We start from the raw sequence: 8,573 nt of genomic DNA, 5'->3' as shown, positions 1-8,573 counted from the left end.
ATTAAAATTATGATCAAATTAAAAGAATATATAAGTAACATGGACCAAATGTATAATTATACCAAAATATTTTAGTTGTCACCTACTCCGTTAAATGTTAACGACGGGTTGCTTGATTGAAGTATTTAAATAGTTTGATAGTGTGTTTGATTAAATCAAAACGTTGAAAGTTAAAATGAAATCTGACAATAGTTATGATCACCGATGTAGTTTACCCATAAATTTATATAGGTGCACATTTGTTTGGTGTGTGACATTGACTGTAATTAAAAGTAATTAAAAAACAAAAGACATTAACTGTACACTCATCCTGATTTCAAGACCCATTATACCCCTTGAATCTCAAGTTGCTAACTGTTTAGTTGCCTCCAAATCAAAATTCAGGCAGTGGATAGATTTGGACTGATATATACCGAGTTACTTTGTAATATATTTTTTTCCTATTTTGATTTTTTTAATTTAAATAAATTTGAATTTTATTACTCTCAGATATTTTTTTTCAGATTCATTTTTTTCAGGCTCAAATTCTTTCAAAATGTTATATCTTTCCAGGTGATTTTGACATTAAATGGGACGGAATCAGATGGATTAAAATGATTTTGAAGTTTTATAAATTATAAATAGTTTTATTTTTAATATTGAATATAATTTAAATTCTTCTCATAAAAAGCAAACATTTATATTGATTTTTTTCCAGTATAAATATTTTATATAACATAATTAAGATTTTGCTTATATGATTTTTTAGGGTAAATTACAGAGTTGGTCACTTGTGTTTCAGTTTTATAAACATAAGGTCATTGGATTCAAAAAACAATTTGTAATCACTTTAATTCTAATTAAAATGTGGTCATTGAAATGTTGACTTTCGTTAGTTTGATGGCGTAGCATGTTATTAAAAGGGTTTAATTTTTTACTTTAATCCTTGAACTATAGATAAAATACTAATTAGATATTTACGGAAAAAATTCTAATTTACCCATTATTTTATATGTTTTATTCCCCAACCTCATCTTCTTGCACCGCACACCTCTCTCTTCTCTACATCCCATTTAGGGACAAAGCAATTGTTGTTGGTAATCTATTTTCTTTCAAAAGGATGAAATGTGAACCTGATTGAAGAAAAATAAATCTATTAAATGAAAAATACATTAATGTAAATTTAGTCCACCATTGAATGATGACATGTGTCACCAATGATACATGACATCTCTTAATTCAAGGGTTAAATTTATTTTAATTTATTAAAATAAGGATCAAACTGAAAGAATATATAAAAATCAAAGACCAATTTTGTAGTTATGCCAAAATATTTTAACTACCACATCACCCATTAAATGTTAACGACAAGTGGCTTGATTGAAGTATTTAAATAGTTGGGTGGTCTGATTGATCAAATTGAAACATCGGTGGTCAAAATGATTTTTAACCATAGTTGAGTGGTCACCTTTGTAGTTTACCCTAAAAATAAACCTTTACTAACATATCATGTCATCAAACTAACAGAAGTTAACCGTTTTAGTGACCACATCTTAATTAAAACAAAAAAAATTAAAACAAAACATAAGTGACCACGAATTATATTTTTTGAATCCAATGACCATACGTTTATAAAACTAAAACAAAAGTGACTAACTATGGAATTTGCACTTTTTATATTAGAACTATCTTCTATATATATGAAAAAAAGTTCTATTAGATGTTCAAAGTAATATATATATATATATATATATATTTACTTCAAACGTATAAATTTGGACGAAACAAAGAAGGGACAAAAAGGCAACCCTAATGGGTTATCTATTTTATTTAAAGGGTAAAGTATAGTAATGGTCACTGAACTTTTCTAATGCTTTCATTTAGGCCCCTTAACTTTTAAAACTTACAATATAGTCCCCTAACATTTAGTCTATTTGTAATACAGTCCTCCAATATTTAGTCCGTTTGCAACATGGTCCCCGACGTAACTGGTTGTTTGACGCCATTACAGTGTCGTTAGTACGTTTGCAATATGGTCACTAAACTTTTCAAGTGCTTGCATTTAGGTCCCTCAACTTTTAAAACTTGCAACACAGTCCTCAATTTCATTATAAACCCCAAATTCCTTTTCGATCTCAAATTTTGTTTTTCGCTTCTCTCTTCTCATTTATAGCGTAACTTTTCAGTCTGTGATGCATGGGAAATTCTAATCTAACTTTGAATTATATAGAGGTGTTGACTTGAATAAGGGTCCATTGAGAGAAGACTCGACCAAGGGACTATCGAGACCATCAATGATTCAAGGTGTAATGTTAGATACAGGTCATCTTAGGTGAACATACATGTTCGATGAAATGTTTGTGAGAAAAAAATGGGTTAGAAATGTAGAGTTGACAAATACTACTAAGATGAACTAAGTATCATTGTTGAAAGTCACCAACAAAGCTGGAATTATTTTGTATAAATGACATATAATAATTTCTTCATTTAATCCTTGTGGTTATAGATTTTCCAATAGATGATCAAATATAATGAAATCTCAAATAGCGCATTCACCTCTCAGTCTCTTTCGCAACTCGAAAGGCATCATGACAGAGTCAAGTAGTTGCTCCAAATATACTACCTGTCATGATGTATTTCGAGTTACGTGCATACAAAATTGTCTTCTAAAGCTATAATTCAATACAATTCAACTGCAAAATTTCCAAAACATGTAAAAAATCCAATTTGTTCATGATATATCAGTCTCATAATCAACATGAACTTATTAAAAATAATACGATCTCATAAGACGCCGAAAAGCACAAGTCAGATCAATACAATTCCTAGTAAACTAGTACGAACAGTCTCTCGGATTGAGCCTAGCGATTTCACTATGTCAATACTCACAACCAATTCCTGATTTAAAGAAAAACCAAACAAGAAGATAAAAAAAATTTAGCCTATGACCCTATTTCACTTCTATTCTGATGGACTAAAAATATGTTATAATGAGTACTAAAAGTTTTGATTAAGAAGAAAGAAAGAAAAATAGATGGTTTTGGTTCAAAACTAACACTGAATATCTAGATCATTGACATGTAGTTCCAGAAACATAAAAATTTCAACAAAAACACACAATACGAGCTGAAAATGAGAAAGTGTGAAAGAGGAAAAGCTTACTTCCGAATAGCCCAAAAAAAGAAAATAAATACCTTCTTGCAAGTGAGGGGAGAGACTAAGAAATAAACGAAATCGGTGTTGCGTTCCAACAATTCTTCCTCTACTTTTTTCTTTGTAAATAAAAAGCTGAAAGGCATATCACTACTTGGGTTTACAATTTTACATGGCGGAAAATTGAAGAACAAAAACCAAACGAGAGTGCATGTGAGCGAAAGAGACTGAGAGGTGAATGCGCTGTTTGAGATTTCATTATATTTGATCATCTGTTGGAAAATCTTTACAAGGATTAAACGAAGAAATTATTATATGCCATTTATACAAAATTATTCCAGCTTTGTTGGGGACTTTCAACAATGATACTTAGTTCATCTTAGTAATATTTGTCAACTCTGCATTTCTAACTCCATTTTTTTCTCACGAGCATTTCATCGAACATCAATGCTTCACCTGAGATAACCTATATCTAACATTACACCTTGAATCGTGATGGTCTCGATAGTCCCTTGGTCGTGTCTTCTCTCAATGGACCCTTATTCAAGTCAACACCTCCACATAATGCAAAGTTAGATTAGAATTTCCCATGCATCCCTGACTGAAAAGTTACGCTGGAAATGAGAAGAGAGAAGCGAAAAAGGAAATTCGAGTTTGAAAAGGAATTTAGGGTTTAGAATGAAATTGAGGATTGTGTTGCAAGTTTTAAAAGTTAGGGGACCTAAATGCAAGCGCTTGAAAAGTTTAGTGATCATATTGCAAACGTACTAACGGAAGTGTAATGGCGTCAAACGACCGGTTACGTTGGGGATCATATTGCAAGCGGACTAAATGTTGGAGGATTGTATTGCAAACGAACTAAATGTTGGGGGACTGTATTGCAAGTTTTAAAAGTTGGGAGACCTAAATGAAAGCTTTAGAAAAGTTTAGTGACCATTACTATACTTTACCCTTGTTTAAAAGTTGTGGGAATAATTCTAGCCTGTCTTCCTCAAGATGGAACAACTTGAAGCTGCCTCCTGAGCGGAGGAATCATCAATGGTCGACACTTTTCACGAGACCTCCAAGCAGTTCTCCCCTATCATAAAGAATTCCACTCCACCAATTTTCATATCTTCGTCCACCTATTTCTCAAGCATACAATTTACACTTTTATTCATCCAAACTCGAAACAACCATCATAAGATGTCATTAAAATGAATACATCAACCGGTAAAAAAGAATGTTAATTTCTCTTGAGGTCCTAAGTTCGAACAATGGTGTTTGCACAGTGCGTGTACGTTCAGTAACGGATCTAGAAATTTTTTGAGTGTAGGCACACATATATTAACAATATAAAATTTTTTATACGATAAAATTTCAGGTGGGGCACCATAGAATTTCAGGGTGGGCACACATTTATTATGAAGAAAATTTGGATTTTTAAAAAAGAAAATTCGAATTCCAGAAAATTTCAGGGTGGGCAACGTGAATCCACATTTATGTATGTTGTCAATATATTAAAAAAATTTCGATTAGATACTATCTTTTAATCAGATAAGACTATTAAAAAAATATACCTGGAAGATGGCAATTCCGTAAAACTCTACCAATTGTCCCGTAGGAGCATGGCCTTTGAAAGACCTTCACTGTGACCCCAGTGCCTAAACTTGCAGACAATCTCAGGAGGTCCAGCATAAACCTTGACAACTTCTAAAGCAAAGCCTCTTGGAATGGCTGTAACAAAAGCCCTGTGAGATGATTTGGGTGTTTCTTCCTCACGATCGTAGATTCTGTATTCTTCGGGAAGGGATGTTTGCAACTGTGGGTTATAGCCTACTCCAAGCTTCTTTATGTATATCATATTCAGACCTTTTCGACCTAAAGCATAATCAACTATGTTTTAATTCACAGCAGCATTTGTTAATGTCTACGGAAAGTTTTAATTAGGTTCTTTCTTGTCTTTACCACTTAAGCTGAGTGTGTATTTGTCTACGTCCAAAGATTTAAAATCATGGAGGGAAGCCTTGTGGAAAACCTCCATTTCCCATGTCTTTACAAGGTTCTGCACCTTTTCTTCCAGTGATCCAGGAGGCCATACCTTCCGTTCACAAATTGAAAAGGAAAAAAAATATGTTATGCTTTAATTTTTTATAATCACGCGTCATATACGTCTTACTTTTTTTTATCTAATTATCTTTTAGGATCTTATTAATTTCAAAAATAAATAATTTAACCTCTCATTATTTCATTGTTAATACCTATTGAATTGAATTAGTTCAATTAAAAAGGTCGGTCACTGCTTTAGTTCGATCGAGGAATGATTAGTTTTTTTTAAATTCGATTAACATTAATTCTGTTCAAAACCGATTAATTAATTGAATTAACCAAAAATATTAAATATTAAACATATTATATATATTAAATAAATATAAAAAAGCAATGGTTGTAGTTAATTTGTCACTCAGAATATGATAATGATCCCATTATGATATGGGATTTTGATCAATGTTGGATGTATATTTTGGAGGACATCTTGTGCTGTATTGTGTTCAAAAGTATTTCTACGTATTTATTTTATTTTAGATTTTGGATTAATTTTATTATCTTAATAGGTGTTTGTAATTATCCAAATATATCGTGTCTAAATTATAATAAAGTCAATTGTGTTTTATTATTATGCTATATTAATTATTTATCTTTCACTATTGATAGTAATATTTGTTTGTATCTTTTATTTTTTCCATTAATTATTATTCTGTTTGCTACTTTTAGGTGATTAGTCTACAGTGAATCTCGTAGATTCTTCTTTCTTGGTATTACAATTTTTATTGTATTTTTCTATTGAATAAGCTTAATTTTATTATATATATGGGATGAAACAATTAGACAGATTTGATCACGAAATGCGGGTGATTCATAGAAAGTTCAATGACAATAATATTGGCTTACACGTTACATTGGATTAATAATGAAAGGTGTAAGCAGTGACGTAAACAGTATAATGGATTTACTTTCATTGTTATTATTTTTATTTTTATTTATATGTAGGTAGGAGTGTTGACCATACCAATCAGAGTTTTAAAATTTATATTTGTGACTTTCCATGCAATTTTTTTCGCAAAAAGAAATTGTTAGGTTTTAACATAATCCAATGGATTTGAAGATAATAAAACATATTTTAATCCGAAAATTCGGATAATTTATAATTTGAATACTTTATATCCATTTTAATATAATCTATAATTATTAATTTAATTAATTATATTTTTTATTTTTTATTATCAATAAATTAAATCATTTTTAATACTATTAAATATTTTTGAACCTACATAATTGATTTTAACTTTTTTTATAGCTCATTAATACTATAATGTTTAGTTGGTATTTTTCAAAATATAATCTATGACTATTTCGTATATATATATATAATATTTTCATTTTATGTCAATAATATAAGGGGTGGGAAAAAAAGGAAGCTTTCTATCGGTTTGGTTTTATAAGTTCAGGTATTTAACTTGAGTTGGTGGCTTTACTCAAGGAATACGATAAAGATGAGTTATTTTATTCATTTATTTATTTATTAAAAAATTGAATATGAGACTTATGAGAAATGATTTTGTAAGAATATAATTTTTTCTATTTTTGAAATAAAAATTGAAGATTTATATCGAGATAATTATCTTGAAAATACAAACTAAATTTTAAGTTAATAAGATGTTAAAAAAATTGAGTTAGTGGAGATCTAAATTTTTTATTCTTGTGAGGGGGCAAACCCTAGTTTGAGTAGTTATGGTAACACCGGTGGCCGTCTATCGGAAACGGTTGAACACCTTCGAACATCGTCGTTCCTAGAAATATCAGGTTTGCCATTGGCTCTCGAAGATGAACAGATTGCGAAAAAAGGCAGAAACGTAGGTATCACTGACAAGCATCCTATTGCAGGTGTAGAGACAATATTAGAACTATGTAGCTAAGGTTAGTTAAGAGTTGTTAGAGCTGTTAGCAGTCAGTTGAGGTAGTTACAAAGCTTCTAGACTTGTGCTAAGATTTTGTTAGCTGCTATAAAGCAATGTACTCGGTTACTGGAATCAATGAGAAAGTATTTAATGATTGTTGAATATTAGAGCTTAACCTAGTTTCCTAATATGGTATCATTCACCAATTTTCCTGGGAAAATATTTATGTTTCTCGCTGTGTAGGGGCTCTTCTCTGTTAAAAACTAGTTCTTGCTGCTTGTCATGTTCAACAGTGGTAAGTCGTCTCCATTCATGGAGTTCTCCGCAAGAAGTGCTAAGGCGTTCTCCAATGAGAAGGTCAACATGGCTTTTGATAAGACGAATTTCCTTATTTGGAAGCAACAAGCTCTATTAACGGTACGCAACCATCACCTTGAGCGGTTCTTGATGGGAATAGTGATGTCTTCGCCTGAAACTGTGGTCAACGATGATGGTGAGGTTGTGCCAAATGAGTTGAATGAGAATTTTCTAGCATAAGATAGTGCCCTTGCATCGTGGTTACTCTCCACGATTAGCCCTCAGCTTCTTCCACAGTTTATAGGTGCAAAAAACGGCTACAGTGGTCTGGAACACAATCCTCCAGTTATTTGGAAATAGGTCCACAACCGCGGTTATCAGCTTACACTATAAGTTACAATCTCTCAAGAAAGGAGATGATTCGACGAGAGTGTATATCATGCATGTAAAAGAGGTGTGTGATGCCCTGCAATCGTGTGGGACTGTAGTCTCTCAAGCTGAACACGTTGCCAGCATACTGAAAGGCATTCCTCGTGAGTATCAACCTTTTGTGGTGGTTATAACCACCATATGAGAATCCTTATCCCTTGATGTTGTGTACACCATGTTGTTGGATGCAGAAACCCAGCTAGCTAGGTTTGGTGATCAATCTGAGATACTCCCAATGAGTGCAAATATTTCTCAAGGGACAAGTTCGAACAAATCCTCCACCTATGGCTATTATTATGATTAGAAGTCCTCTCGGCCATCGGTCAGTTCTGGTGGACGGGCTGGTGGAAGAGGTCGAGGTCGTGGTCGACACATGTAGTGTCAACTCTGTGGTAAAAATGGGCATCTTGTAGACAGCTGTTGGCATCGTTTTGACCAAGATTTTTCTGGGGTCACGACTGGCAGCAAGGCTTACTCTAAGGATCAATCTGGAAATGCCTATTATTCCATGAACGAAGTCAAGACTACTGAATGCGAGTGCTGCCATGCTCGGAACAATGGATTGCATGTTGATTCACGCCCCCAAGAACTTGTCTCAACAGCAGCCCATGAGCGATGGGTGGTAGACTCGGGTGCCACGCACCATGTCACACCAGATGGAGCAGTTCTTAGTCATAAAGATGACTATAACAGCCCATGTAAGTTGATAGTTGGTGATGGGGTAGTGTTGGACGTTAAGGCTGTTGACACTGGTTTTTTCCATCCTAAATATTATTA

At 32.6% G+C, this 8,573-nt stretch overlaps 1 pseudogene; it reads right to left on the bottom strand.

Moving 5' to 3' along the window:
- Positions 1–4,107: 4,107 nt before the first annotated feature.
- Positions 4,108–6,984, bottom strand: LOC120152873 (annotated as a pseudogene).
- Positions 6,985–8,573: the final 1,589 nt, after the last annotated feature.

Source organism: Hibiscus syriacus, unplaced genomic scaffold (genome assembly GCF_006381635.1).
Source record: "Hibiscus syriacus cultivar Baekdansim isolate YM2019G1 unplaced genomic scaffold, ASM638163v2 tig00111095_pilon, whole genome shotgun sequence".
Lineage (NCBI taxonomy): Eukaryota > Viridiplantae > Streptophyta > Magnoliopsida > Malvales > Malvaceae > Hibiscus > Hibiscus syriacus.
This window is presented reverse-complemented; position numbering and strand designations above follow the sequence as displayed.